The following is a 14,673-nucleotide window of genomic DNA, read 5'->3' as shown; positions in this document are numbered from 1 at the left end:
CGAAGGGCACCTGGGTGCCTCAGGCGGTTAAGCGGCCCACTCTTGGTTTGCGCTCAGGTTATGGTCTCACGGTTGTGGGATCGAGCTCCGAGTCAGGCTCTGCACTGAGCGGAGTCCGCTTGGGACTCTCTCTCTCCCTCTGCCCTTCCCCAACTCGTGCTCACTTTCTCAAAAAAAAAAACCAAAAAACAAAAACAAAAAAACTCAAAAAACAAAAATAGAAAAAATCAGCACGAATACAATTCCAGGTCTTCCACTTCCTACAAGGGCTAAGTGTCTTCATGGCCCGGACGATGGGGTGATGCTGTGCTCCCCACAACCTTGGGAGGGAACCATAAAATTTTTACTGACAACCTGAAACAAGGCGGGGGGCAGTAGACCAGAGCTTTGATCATCGACATTTTGAGTCTCCTGGTATTTTTCTGTAAATGGTGTATTTTGGTTTTCTAAAATTAAAACTATGGAAAAAAAAATTTTTTTTAATTAAAACTATGGAAAATTTGCATTTTCCATGTTTCACAGGGGAAAAAAAAACCCCTCTGTTTTTGCATCCATTGTCTTTAAAGGCACTTTTCACTGAGAAAATAAAGGATTTTTAACTCCGAATTGAATAAGAACGTGGGTAAAATGACTGACTTCGTAGGAGTTGCTTCCCATCCCGTGGGGCCAACAGATGTCTACTTTGGAATGTGTTTCATAGTTGATTCTGGAAAGATCAGGCTTTGGGTAGTTTTACAGTATCAGGAAACTCCGGGATCTCTCGAGACAGCAAGTATTTTTAGACTGTGTCTATAGCTTGGGTTTCTGTGCTGTGTGAGGGCAGGCAGGGGTGAGGCAGGTGGGGACAGGTATGACGGAAAGGTAGGGCCTGTCAGCAATTCACCCTCCTGTCCCAAGAGCCATGTGGAGGGCACAGAGTGGGACGCTGACAGGAAGAGACTTTATACCACAGCCAGGTCTTACAAAGACCAAGGGAAGCCTTCATCTGCGCTTCCCAAGCAAGTTCCTAGGTTCTCGAACATCCGCGTAACCCGCGGCGTGCCAAGGCGTGGGGGAGTGCTGGGCATGGAGGTAACTGATGAAGAGTGACTCACTGTGATTGTTGAGCCGGGTCCAGACTCTGGGCACCACGTCAAGGGGCTTGCACGGCCTCTGGCTTCAGCAGCAGAGCACATCAGTTCAGAGCACGGACGAGACCAGACCAGTCAGAGTCAGGCTCTGCTCTGCCCCTTACTAGTTGTGCCCAAGCTCCCTCATCTACAATAACAGAACCGTGGGGTACCCTCCTCACAGACGCGTTGGGACAAGTTAGCGCTCAGTGATAGGCTGTGGCTTTTCCACAGGCAAATAATTACGGAATAAGAGGCCACACACTGGGAGAAAATACCTGCAAAACCTACCAGATGATCGCTTCTCAGCCTTTTGGCTAAGATCAAGTGTAAAACCTACCAGATGAAACAATGACTTGTATCCAGGTGACAAAAATAGCTCCTATCTTTGGCCTCAGTGACACAATTCAATGAAAAAATTTAAAGACACCACTAAGTGTTGGAGGGGACATAGAGAAAGGTCCTCCTAGATCACTGGTGGCATAGAGAACGGCACAGCCAATTTAGGAAAACAGCCTGGCTATTTATTTTAAATGTGTATTTATTTTAAGAGACAGCAAGCAGGGGAGGGATAGAGCGGGAGGGAGTCCCAAGCCGCCAGCACAGAGCCTGAGGCAGGGCTCTATCCCACAACAGTGACATTATGACCTGAGCAGAAATCAAGAGTTGGACGTGCAACCGACAGAGCCACCCAGGCGTCCCAATTTATTTTAAACGTTAAGTATATACTTAGCATATGACACAATTCCACTGCTAGCTAGCTATCCAAGAAAAGTGAAAATATGTCCTCCGAGCCTGTCCTTTTCACTCTTCACGTTAGCCCAACTGTCCGTCAATTGATGAACAGATAAAATGTGGTTTATTCAGACAATGAGACGCTACTCAGCTATACAAAGGAACAAAATAGACGTTACAACGTGAATGAATCCGAAAATAACTGTAAGTGAAAGAAGCCAGATGCTGCCGTTCGTGTGGAACATCCAAGAACAAATGCGCGAAGAAAGCAAGGTCATTGGTGCCACCTCCCACACTCCACACACGCCACCCACATACCAGTAGTGACAGTGAGCTGGGGAGCACTCACAGAACATGGGCCAGGGAAAGACCCCAAACCTGCTTGTTAGCACCGGCTTTGGAAAAGCAAAAGGGAGGCTGCCAGCACTCGGCCCGGTACGTTGCAGGATCACGAGAACACAGGAGGCCTTACAAATTCTGCCACAAGAGCGACCAAGGAAGGTGGAGCAGGTGTGTCCTTAGGTGGTCTGACAAAGCCTCAACCCCTAGCAAGGCTGATGGAAAATACTCTTAGTAGACACTAGGAGGTGACTGATTCCTGAGATGCAAAGACAGAAACACAAGGCTTCAAGGAACACGAACTATCTAGGAAACGTGACACCATCACGGGATCATGGTCTTCCAGTAACCAGCCCCAGACTGACCTGAACGTTTACACTAGCCATTGGATGGACACTCCGGGAGCTACAAGCTCACACGGAAAGACGGTGCAGTGAAATCAGGAAAACAGCATACGAACAAAAGCAGTTTATGAAAAGGACATGGAAAATCACAACCAAACAAATCGTGGGGCTGCATGAAATGGAAGCACAGTAGAGCATCACCCATAGAGTGGATCACGCAGAAGAAAGAGCCTGTGGATTAAAAGGAACTTTTGAATTAGTAATGTCTAGGTTTCATCAACATGGCACCATTTAGGCTCTGGGAATTCAGAGATTATAACCAAGTCCCTGACCTTCCCGCTCTGCTGGTTTTCATGCGCACCTCCCCCGACTCTTTCCCAAGGGATAAACAGGAATCTGTTAGTTTCATTTTTTCTTACTAGATTTTCAGGTCTTGGGTTATACAGATTTTGTTAAATGAATTGAAAGGGTTTTTTATGCTTTGGAGTTTTAAAAATAAGAATATAAGAATAATTCTTATATTGGTACTTTCTTAAATTTTTTGATCATAAAATTCAATTTAGGAGAGTAATTTTTGGACAGTTTTTTTCCCCATGATCATTCAGGTTTTCTGTATTAGCCTGAGTCTATTTTTGTTATTAATAACCTAGAAAATAATTCAAAATTTTCAAATTTATTAAAAAAATTTTTTTTAATATTTTTATTTATTTTTGAAGGAAAGAGAGCATGAGTGGGGGAGGAGCAGAGAGAGGAGACACAGAATCCAAAACAGGCTCCAGGCTCTGAGCTGTCAGCACAGAGCCCGACGCAGGGCTCGAACTCACGGACCGTGAGATCGTGACCTGAGCCAAAGTCAGATGCTTAACCAACTGAGCCACCCAGGTGCCCCCAAATTTTTCAGATTTATTAGCTTAGAGATGTATAGGGCATACTTTTTCCTATACTTGAAAAAATCTCGTCTGTGGGTACTTTTTCCTTCTGAGACTTTATGTGTTCTCTCACTTTCACTCTGCATTAGGATCACAGACCTCTGTCTTCTCACTAAAACTGATCATTCCGAAAGCTGGGTCTTCATGTAATTTTAATATTTTTGTTATGTATAACTTATGAATTTATTTTGTTAATGCCTTCCTCCTGCTCTCCTTGCATTTTTTAAGGTTTATTTATTTTTGAGAGAGAGAGAGAGAGAAAGCATAGAGTGGGGAGGGGCAGAGAGATAGGAAAAGAAAGAGTTCCAAGCAGGCTTCATGCTGTCAGTGCAAAGTCTGTCGCAGGGCTTAGTCCCACCAACTGCGAGACCAGGACCTGAGCCGAAAACAAGAGTCGGTTGCTTAACTGAATGAGCCACCCAGGCACCTTGATGCTCTCGTTTTTATTTATTTTTTTTAATGTTTATTTTTGAGACAGAACATGAGTGGGGGAGGGGCAGAGAGAGAGGGAGAGAGAGGGAGACAAAGAATCCCAAGCAGGCTCCAGGTTCCGAGCCATCAGCACACAGCCCAATATGGGGCTCGAACCCAAGAAATTCGAGATGGTGACCTGAGCGGAAGTTGGACACTCAACCGAGCTACCCAGGCACCCCCTGATGCTCTCCTGTATGTTATTACTCCTCCCTTCTACCCTTTTGGGCTGAATGTTTAGGTTTTCTTAATAGCGAAAACATATTAATACTATACATTTTCTTGGGTTATAGTTTGACCATGTTTCTTAGGGAATGTTTACATTATTTCAATTTTCTAATTATTTTCAGAAATGTAATTTCATTTTTCTCTGAGAATTATTTTGAATAGGGGACCCATATTTAGTTGGGCTTTTTGTTGTCATTGTGTTTTTGCTTCTTTTTCATGTTAGAGAGAAAGAGAATCTTAAGCAGGCTCCACGCTCAGCACAGAACCCAACATTGGGCTCAATCCACAACCCTGGGTTCATGACCTGAGCCAAAATCCAGATGCTCAACCAACTGAGGCGCCCCACTTTGATTTTGCTTTTAATGTTCAAGGGGTTGTATGATACTTTACTTTTTTTTTTTTTAACTACACACACTTGGCCCTTCTTTAATAGGAAGAGTACAGTAGCATTGGACTACCCCAGCAAAAGGAGAGAGGTTAAGTTGGAAGCCAGTGTGAACAGGGCTGAGTAATCACTTGGGAGTTGGAGAAGAGGAGGCAGCAGATAGAATGCTAGAAGTATTTTACCAGGAAAAGAGAGAACATTAGGAGGAATGGCCAACTAATCTTTGACAAAGCAGGGAAGAATATCCAGTGGAAAAAAGACCACTCTCTTCAAGCAAATGGTTGGGAAAATTGGACAGCACCATACCTAAAAATCAAAAGGACAAAAGACCTAAACATAAGACAGGAAGCCATCAAAATAAAATGGGCAACAACCTCTTTGACCTCAAATGCAGCAACTTCTTACTTGATGGGTCTCCAGAGGCAAGGGAAACAAAAGCAAAAATGATCCATTGGGACCTCATCAAGATAAAAACCTTCTGCACAGCAGAGGAAACACTCAAAAAGTAAAAGGCAACCAACAAAATGGAAGACATATCAGATAAAGGGTTAGTATCCAAAATCTATAAAGAGTATATCAAACTCAACACACCCCCCCAAAAAAAAAAATCCAGTGAAGAAATGGGCAAAAGACATGAACACTTTTCCAAAGAGGACATCCAGATGGCAAACAGACACATGAAAAGATGCTCAACATCACTCATCATCAGGGAAATACAAATCAAAACCACAATGAGAGGGATGCCTGGGTGTCTCAGTCGGTTAAGCATCCATCTTCAGCTCAGGTTATGATATCAGGGTCCGTGAGTTCAAGCCTGGCATCCAGCTCTGTGCTGACAGCTCAGAGCCTGGAGCCTGTTTCTGATTCTGTCTCTCTGCCCCTCCCCTGCTCACACTCTGTCTGTTTCTCTCTCTCTCAAAATAAATAAACATTAAAAAAAAAACACAAAATACCACCCCACACCTGTCAGAATGACTAAAATTAACGACTCAGGCAACAACAGATGTTGGTGAGGATGTGGAGAAAGAGGATCTCTTTTGCACTGTTGGTGGGAATGCAAACTGGTGCAGCCACTCTGGAAAACAGTATGGATGTTCCTCAAAAGACTAAAAATAGAACTACCCTATGACCCAGCAATTGCACTACCAGGTATTTGCCCAAAAGGATATGAACATGCTGATTCAAAGAGGCACATATACCCCAATGTTTATAGCAGCGCTATTGACAATAGCCAAAGTATGGAAAGAACCCAAATGTCCATCGACTAATGAACGGATAAAGAAGATTTGGTATCTATGTGCAATGGAATGTTACTCAGCGATCATAAAGAATGACATCTTGCCATCTACAACCACATGGATGGAACTAGAGGGTATTATGCTAAGCAAAATTAGAGAAAGACAAATATCATACGATTTCACTCGTGTGGAATTTAAGATAAAAAACAGATGAACATAAGGGAAGGGAAGCAAAATTAATATAAAAACAGGGAGACAAACCATAAGAGACTCTTATTAAATACAGAAAACTGAGGGTTGCTGGTGGGGTGTTGGGTGGGGGAAAGGGCTAAAGGGGTGAGGGGCATTAAGGAGGACACTTGTTGGGCTGAGCACTGGGTGGCATATGTAATTGATGAATCACTAAATTCTATTCCTGAAATAATTATTACACTATGTTAACTTGTATTTAATTCTTTTAATGTAAAAAATATATAAGGAATATGAGGCACCAATTCAGAGTTTCATTGTTTTAACTTGAGCATCTTTAAAAAACCATCTCACACTATACCCAAAAATAAAATGGATTAAAGACTTAACCGGAAAACTCCTAGAAGAAAACATGTGCAGTATTTTCTCTGACATCAGCCCTAGCAGCATTTTTCTAGATGTGTCTCCTCAGGCAAGAGAAACGGAAGCAAAAACAGGCTATCGAGACTATGCCAAAATAAAAAGCCTTTGCACTGTGAAGGAAACCACCACCAAGACAAAAAGGCAATCTACAAAATGGGAGATGTTTGGAAATGATACATCTGATAAGAGACTAATATCCAAAATATATAAACAACACCAGAAACAAATAATCCTATTGAGAAACAGGCAGACGACCTGCATACACATTTTTCCAAAGACATTATACAGATGGCCAACAGACAAATGAAAAGATGAGGGGAGCCTAGGTGGGTCAGTCGGTTAAGTGTCCGACTTCGGCTCAGGTCATGATCTCACTGTTCTCGAGTTCCAGTCCCCATCGGGCTCTGTGCTGACAGCTCAGAGCCTGGAGCGCTTCGGATTCTGTGTCTCCCTCTCTCTCCGCCCCTCCTCCGCTCGCTCGCTCTCTCTCAAATAAATAAACATTTAAAAATAAATAAAAGTCAACTCCAAGAGAAGTGACGTCACCCAGATGGTGACATAGGTCATTCCCCGACTTCACTCCCCTTCCAAAAGAAGAACCACCAACTATTCATGGACAAGACTCCGCCGAGGGAACCCTCAAATACAGGGGTGAAGCTGAAGCACCCCTGCATCACAAAGAGCAAAACAGCCCTGGAAGGGTAAGAGGGATGGCTACATGCCGACCACACTCCACCCCCAGCCCCCGCCCTGGAGGCTGGCACAGCGTCAAACTGAGAGGCCTCCCCTGAGTCTGTGCTTCCTCCAGTGGGAAAAGAGAGTCCAGGGTAGGCATCCAACTCCCCCAACACTGTAGGTCATTTCTTGGGGACCCCTGCTCCAGTCTCACCCCATGGAATTGCTAGGGAATCAGGGCGGCGGGGGGGGGGGGGCGGCGGGAGGATTTGATTGTGACAGAAGGATGAGGGGCTTGAATCAGCACTGAGATCTTGGCCGACAGTCCCTACCCACAACACCCGAGTGGTCGTCCCCAGACAGCGTCTTTGCCCCCCTACAGAACCAAGTCGACGGTGAAGTCTGACGGGGAAACTCCGTGGGGTACAGGTCAGCCTGATTCATGTTCTCAAAGGAAGAGCTGCGCCAGCCCTGGAGCCTGGTCGACCCCCGGCCCAGGCAGGGGAGCGGAGTCAGAGCCTCCCTTACAGCAACCGCCCCCATCTGACCAGGAAGGCAAGGACACCTGCCTTCCCGCTGGCACAGACCAGCAACACTCAAGCAGAAAGTACGGCAGGCAGAGCCACGTACGGAGGGTTCCACCGCTCGGCCCGAGCAGAGGAGCTGATCACAGCCCCACCCAGGGCCTGAGTAAAGCTCCCAGCCCTGCGCAGCCAGAAAGCCTGGCCAGAACACCTGGAAAGCCGCGTAGCCCACCACACTTGAGCAGACTCTGAGCAGGGCAGGGAGTCTGCAGAGCTAATCCAGGGAACATGGGAGCACGGGTTGGCTTGAGCCAAGATCACGAGAGAATAGCCTTGCCCGCCTTGGGGCAGTTTTCCCTCTCCACTCAACCCAGGAAACTAATTGATAACACTGTGTCCAGCAATGAGGTGGGTGGGGGCGGGAGGAAACAGTCTTTAGCCCACCCAGCAGATCTGCAATTGAACAGAGAGCACAGCCTAGGACTTTCCGTGTCTACAGAGAAAAACGAGTAACCTGTCTGGCCAGGGAATTCACTGTACGTGCTTGCCTGATTCAGGTACCCAAACAACAAGCCATGCAGACCCTGGGCCCCGTCCTGCTTCCCCGCCAGGGTACGGAAGCTAATTCATAGCTCCGCCTACAGCTGAGTATACTCCCCAATCCCAACCAGCTGGTAAGCCTGACCAGAACACCCAGACAACCGGAAAGCCTATCCTATAGCCTCACTTGGCCAGGGAACCACGCCACCAGTCCTGCCCAAAACTGTTCTCAGTCAGTTCTCACTCACCCTCTCCCCGGCACTGGCCTCACCACAAAACAGAGCTCGGGCACTGGCCTCACCACAAAACAGACCCGATAACAAGCCCACCTGCCCGGAAAGTACCAGCAGACACATCCCGACGCCCAAACCGAGCTGATGGGGGAGCCACTGTCTGCTAACGCAAACCTGTAGGGTCTGAAAGAGGAAACCACTTGCTCAAATGCACAGATACCAAAGTAAGGAATCAAGGATCGTGAAAAATCGGGTAAATAAGACACCACCAAAGGGCGGTAGAGCTAATTAGATCTAATAAAGCTCTGATAGCTGACCCTAAAGAAATGGAGATCCATGAACTGTTGAAGCATTCAGAACGATCCTCTTGAAGAAGTTCAGTGAACTACAAAGAATGCACAACTACACAAAATTGAGAAAACAGTGAAAGAACAAAACAAGTCCAACAAAGAAGCCATCAAAAAATGCAAAACCAGAGATCCTAGAGCTGAAAACTACAACTGAAGAATTCATTAGTGAGCTTTATTTTTTATTACTATTTCTTAATGTTTATTTTTGAGAGAGAGTGTGAGCAGAGGAGGGGCAGAGAGAGAGGGAGACAGAGGATCTGAAGCGGGCTCCACGCTGACAGCAGCAAGTCTCATGTGAGGCTCGAACCCATGAACTGTGAAATCATGACCTGAGTCGAAGTTGGACACTCAACCGACCGAGCCACTAAAGTGTCCCTATTACTATTTTTTTAATAGTAGGCTTTGAAATCGGACTTGCTCATGCAGAAAAATCAGTGACCCAGAAGACAGGGCATTTGAAGTTAGAAGAACAAACAGAAAAAAAGGTGAAGAAAGATGATGGGACTTATGGGTCACAAAAGAAACAGTATTCCCATTATGGGGATTCCAGGAAGAGAAGAGAAAGGGGTAGAAAGTGGATTTAAAGCGATAAATAATGGCTGGCAACTTCCCAAACCTAAGGAGAGAAAAGGACCAAAGACCCCAAATAGGTTTAGCCCCCATGGGGCTACACTGATGTACACTATAATCATCAAAAGTCAAAGAATTTTGAGAGCAAGTGTGAAGTTACAGATAAGGGATCCCCTGTATGACAAGTGGCTGATTTTTCAACAGAAACTTTTCAGGTCACGAGGAAATGGAATGAACTATTCAAATACGGAAACAAAAAACGGTCAGCCAAGAATTCTACCCAGCAGAGTTGTCCTTCAGAAATGAAGGAGAGGGACAGACTTTTCTGGGCAAACAAAAGCTGAGGGAGTTCATCACCACTAAGCCTGCCTTATAGGAAACGCTAAGGATGGGAACGCAAGCTGATGCGGCCACTCTGGAAAACAGCATGGAGGTTCCTCAAAACACTAAAAATAGAACTACCCTATGACCCAGCAAGTGCACTACCAGGTATTTGCCCAAAGGATATGAAAATGCTGATTCAAAGGGCACATAAACCCCAATGTTGATAGCAGCACTATTGACAATAACCAAAGTATGGAAAGAGCCCAGATGTCCATCGATGGTTGAATGGATAAAGAAGATTTGGTATACATGTACAATGGAGTATTACTCGGCAGTCAAAAAGGATGAAATCTTGCCATTTGCCACTATGTGGATGACAACTGGAGGGTATCATGCTAAGTGAAATGAGTCAGAGAAAGACAAAAATCATATGACTTCACTCATATGAGGACTCTAGGAGACAAAACAGATGAACCTAAGGGAAGGGCAACAAAAATAATATAAAAACAGGGAGGGGGACAAAACAGAAGAGACTCATAAATATGGAGAACAATCTGAGGGTTACTGGAGGGGAGATGGGCTAAATGGGGGAGGGGCACTAAGGAATCTACTCCTGAAATCATTGTTGCACTAGATGCTAATTTGGATGTAAACTTTTTTTAAAAATGCTAAGGAGAGTGCTTTGAGTGGAAATTCAATGACACTAATTTACATCATAAAAACAAGAAGGTGGTGTTAAACCCACTGCTAATGGTGAACACTTCGATTCTGTAATATGGTAATGATGGTGCATAATGCACTGAAACTCTAGTTCAAAAGTTTAAAAACATAATAAAAATAACCATAATTACAATAACATGTTATTAGTTACACAATATTAAAAATATGTAAATGGTAAGTCATATCAGTAACTTAAAATGTGAGGGGGAGAAGAAGTAAAAGTGTAAAGTTTAGGAACTCTAATGAAGTGATCAGTTTAAAATAGGGTGTTATAATTTAAAGACATTTTATGTGAGCCTTATGGTAACCACAAGGGGAAAATCTATAGTAATAACACAGAAGAATGTGATTTTAAAAAGAGCATACTGGGAGGCGCCTGGGTGGCCAGTTGTTTAAGCATCTGAATTCGGGTCAGGTCATGAGCTCGTGGTTCATGAGTTTGAGCCCCGCATCAGGCTCTGTGCTGACAACTCGGATCCTGGAGCCTGCTTTGAATTCTGTGTCTCCCTCTCTTTCTGCCCCTCCCCTGCTCGCACTCTGTCTCTCAAAAAAAAAAATGAACATTAAAAAAAAATTTTTTTAAGAGTGTACTGATACCAAAGACATAAAAACAAGAAAAAGGCACAGCAGGATAAAAAACAAGGAACAGCAGTTCTTTGAAACAATCAGAAAACAATTAGCAAAAGAGCAGGAAGTCCTTACCTATCAATAATTAAGGGTAAATAGATTAAATTCTCCAATCAAAAGCACAGAATAGCTAACTGGATAAAAAGACAATCCAACGATAAGTTGCCTGTAGGAACTCACTTTACCCTTAAAGACACACACACAGACTGAGAGTGAAGGCGTAGAAAAGACAGTTCAAGCAAATGGTAACAACACCACCAAAAAGACAGGTAACACAGACTCAAATATAAAAATGGTAACAAGATGAGTGCCTGGATAGTTCAGTTGGTTAAGTGTCCAACTCCTGATTTCAGCTCAGGTCATGATCTCATGGTTGGTGAGTTTGAGCTCCAAGTCAGGCTCTGTGCGGACAGTGCGGAGCCTGCTTGAGATTGACCGTCTCCCTTTCTTTGCCCTTCCCCTGCTTGCACTATCTCTCTCCCTCTCTCTCTCTCAAAATAAAAAAATAAACTTGAAAAAATTAAAATAAAAATGGTAAAAAGGGACAGGGAAGATCATTATATAATGATAAAGCTGTCAATCCATCAAGAAGACATAATAATTGTATTTACACTCCCAACTTCACAGCACCTAAATAAAACAAAAACTAACAGAGCAAAAAGAAGAAATACGCAATACAAAAATAGTTGGAGACTTTAATACCCCACTCTCAACAGTGGATAGACGATCCAGACAGATAATAAGTAGACAGCAAATTTGATGAACACTATAGACCATATTGGAACTAACAGATATTTATAGAACATTCTGACAGCAGCAGAATAAACATTCTTCTTAAGCACACATGGAACATTTTCTAGCATAGACCATATGTGAGGCCACAAAACAAGTCCTGGCAAATTCAAGAAGATTAAAATCATACCAAGTATCTTCTCTGATCACAGTGATATGAAACTAGGAATCAGTAACAGGAGGAATACTAGAAAATTCACAAACACATGGAAATCAACACTCTCCTGAACAACCGATGGATCAAAAAATCAAAGGGGAAATTTTAAAGTATCTTGAGATAGATGAAAATAGAAACACAATATACCAAAACTTACAGGATGAGGCAAAAGGAGTTCTAAGAAAGAAGTTCATAGCAATAAACACCTACATTAAAAAACAAGAAAGAATTCAAATAAACTAAGAGTTGGTTCTTTGAAAAAATAAAATTGATTTAGCTAGACTAACCAAGGAAAAAAGAGGAACCAAATGAACAAAATTATAAATGAAAACAAACATTACAACTAATACAGAAATATAAGGATCATAAGAGGCTACTATGAATAATTATACACCAACAAATGGGACAAACTAGAAGAAATTGAGAAATTCTTAGGCACATACAACCTACCAACACCAAATTCAAGAAGAAATAGAAAATCTGAACAGACCAATTACCAGTAAGGTTGATTAGTAACCAAAAATCTCCCAGCAAAGAAAAGGCCAGGACCAGATAGCTTCACTGTTGAACTTTGCCAAATATTTGAAAAACAATTAATGCCAATCCTTCTCAAACTCTTCCCAAAAACTGAAGAGGAGGGAACATCCCCAAGCTCATTTTACAGTCAGCCTTAAACTGATGCTGAAGCCAGAAAATGACACTACCAGAAAAGAAAATTACAGGTCCATATCCCTGATAAATATAAGCGCAAAAATATTCAATAAAATACTAGCACACTGAATTCAGCGCATTAAAAGCATCATTCACCATGGCCAGCTAGGATTTATCCCTTGGATGCAAGGATGGTTCAACATATGAAAAACATATGAAAAAACATTAAAATGTGATACATCACATTGATAGAATGAAAGAAAAAAATTATCTGACCATCTCAAACACAGAAAGAGCATTTGACAAAATTCTACATCCATTCATGATAAAAACTCTTAATGTTTATTTACTTTTGAGAGAGAGGCAGAGAGACAGAGTACAAGGGGGGAGGGACAGAGAGAGGGGGAGACACGGAATCCGAAGCAGGCTCCAGGCTCTGAGCTGTGAACACAGAGTCCAGCGCAGGTTTTGAGCTCATGAACCATGAGATCGTGACCTGAGCTGAAGTCAGATGCTTAACTGAGCCACCCATGCACCCCCGTGATAAAAACTCTGAACAATTAAATGGAAATATATCCCACATTCATGGATTGGAAAAATTAATACTGTTGAGATGTCAATACTACCAAAAGTCATCTATAGATTCAGTGCAATCCCTACCAAGATTCCAATGGCATTTTTAACAGCAGTAGAAAAAAAATAGCTCTAAAATTTAAATTTTTTAATGTTTATTATTTTGAGAGACAGAGCATGAGCGGGGGAGAGCAGAGAGAGACAGGGAGACAGAATCCGAAGCAGGCTTCAGGCTCTGAGCTGTCAGCACAGAGCCTGACATGGGGCTCAAACCCACGGACCATGATTAGCTCTAAAATGTATCTGGAACCACAAGAGATGCCAAAGCAATCCCAAGAAAGAAAAACTAAGCAGGAGGCATCATACTTCCTGATTTGAAGCTATGCTATACAGTATAGTAATCGTAATAGTATGGTACTGGCATATAAACAGACACATAGACCAATGGAAGAGAATAAGAGCCCAGAAATAAACCAGTATGTAGAGTCAGTACTTGACAAGGAAGCCAAGAATGTTCAATGAAGAGAAGATAGTCTCTTCAATAAGTGGTGCTGGGAAAATTGGACATTTACATACAAAGAATGAAACTAAATTTTTAATTTTTTTTTAACGTTTGTTTATTTTTGAGACAGAGAGAGACAGAGCATGAGCAGGGGAGGGTCAGAGAGAGAGGGAGACACGGAATCCGAAACAGGCTCCAGGCTCTGAGCTGTCAGCCCAGAGCCCAATGCGGGGCTCAAACTCACAGACCACGAGATCATGACCTGAGCCGAAGTCGGACGCCCAACCAACTGAACCACCCAGGCGCCCCACAAACTAAATTTTTAAAAATTATTTAAAAATTTAAATATAAGATTAGAAACCATAAAACTGCCAGAAGAAAACACAGGGAAAAAAGTTCCTTGACATGGGTCTTGGCAAGGACTTCTTGGATATGATGCCTAAAGTACAGGCAACATAATGAGAAATAGACCACTAGGATGACATCAAACTCAGCTAATGCACAAAATGAAAAGGAAACCTATGCAATAGGAAAAAAAATACTTGCAAACCATATATCTGATAGGGGCTTTGAATCCAAAATATATAAAGAACTCCTACAACTCAACAGAAAAAAAAAATAGATGAAGCATCGGAATAGACATTTTTCCAAAGAAGATGTAGGAGTGGCCAACAGGTACATAAAAAAATGCCCAACATTACTCATCATCAGGGAAATGCAAGTCAAAACCACAGTGAGAAGTCACCTCGCACCTGTTAGAATGGCTAGCATCGAAGAGACCAGAGGTAACACATGCTGGCGAGGACAGGGAGAGAGCGGAACCCTCGTACACTGTTGGAGGGAATGTAAATTGGTACAATCACGGGGGAAAACCGTACGGAGGTTCCTCATAAAATTCAAAACAGAAGTACCACATAACCCCACAATTCCGCTCCTGGGAATATAGCCAAAGGAAGACACTATGTGGAAGAGATGTCTGCGCCCCCACGCTCAATGTGGCCTCATTCGCAATAGCCAAGACATGGGAACAACGCAAGTGTCCAGT

At 43.1% G+C, this 14,673-nt stretch overlaps 1 protein-coding gene across 2 annotated transcripts in view; it reads right to left on the bottom strand.

The window, feature by feature from the left end:
- LOC122471270 (radial spoke head 10 homolog B-like) overlaps positions 1-14,673 on the bottom strand; it is a 62,087-nt gene that overhangs the window by 1,328 nt on the left and 46,086 nt on the right. The window lies entirely within an intron of this gene.

This window comes from Prionailurus bengalensis, chromosome E3, assembly GCF_016509475.1.
Source record: "Prionailurus bengalensis isolate Pbe53 chromosome E3, Fcat_Pben_1.1_paternal_pri, whole genome shotgun sequence".
In the NCBI taxonomy this organism is placed as follows: domain Eukaryota; kingdom Metazoa; phylum Chordata; class Mammalia; order Carnivora; family Felidae; genus Prionailurus; species Prionailurus bengalensis.
The sequence above is the reverse complement of the archived record's forward strand: the minus strand, read 5'-3'. Positions and strand labels throughout refer to the sequence as shown.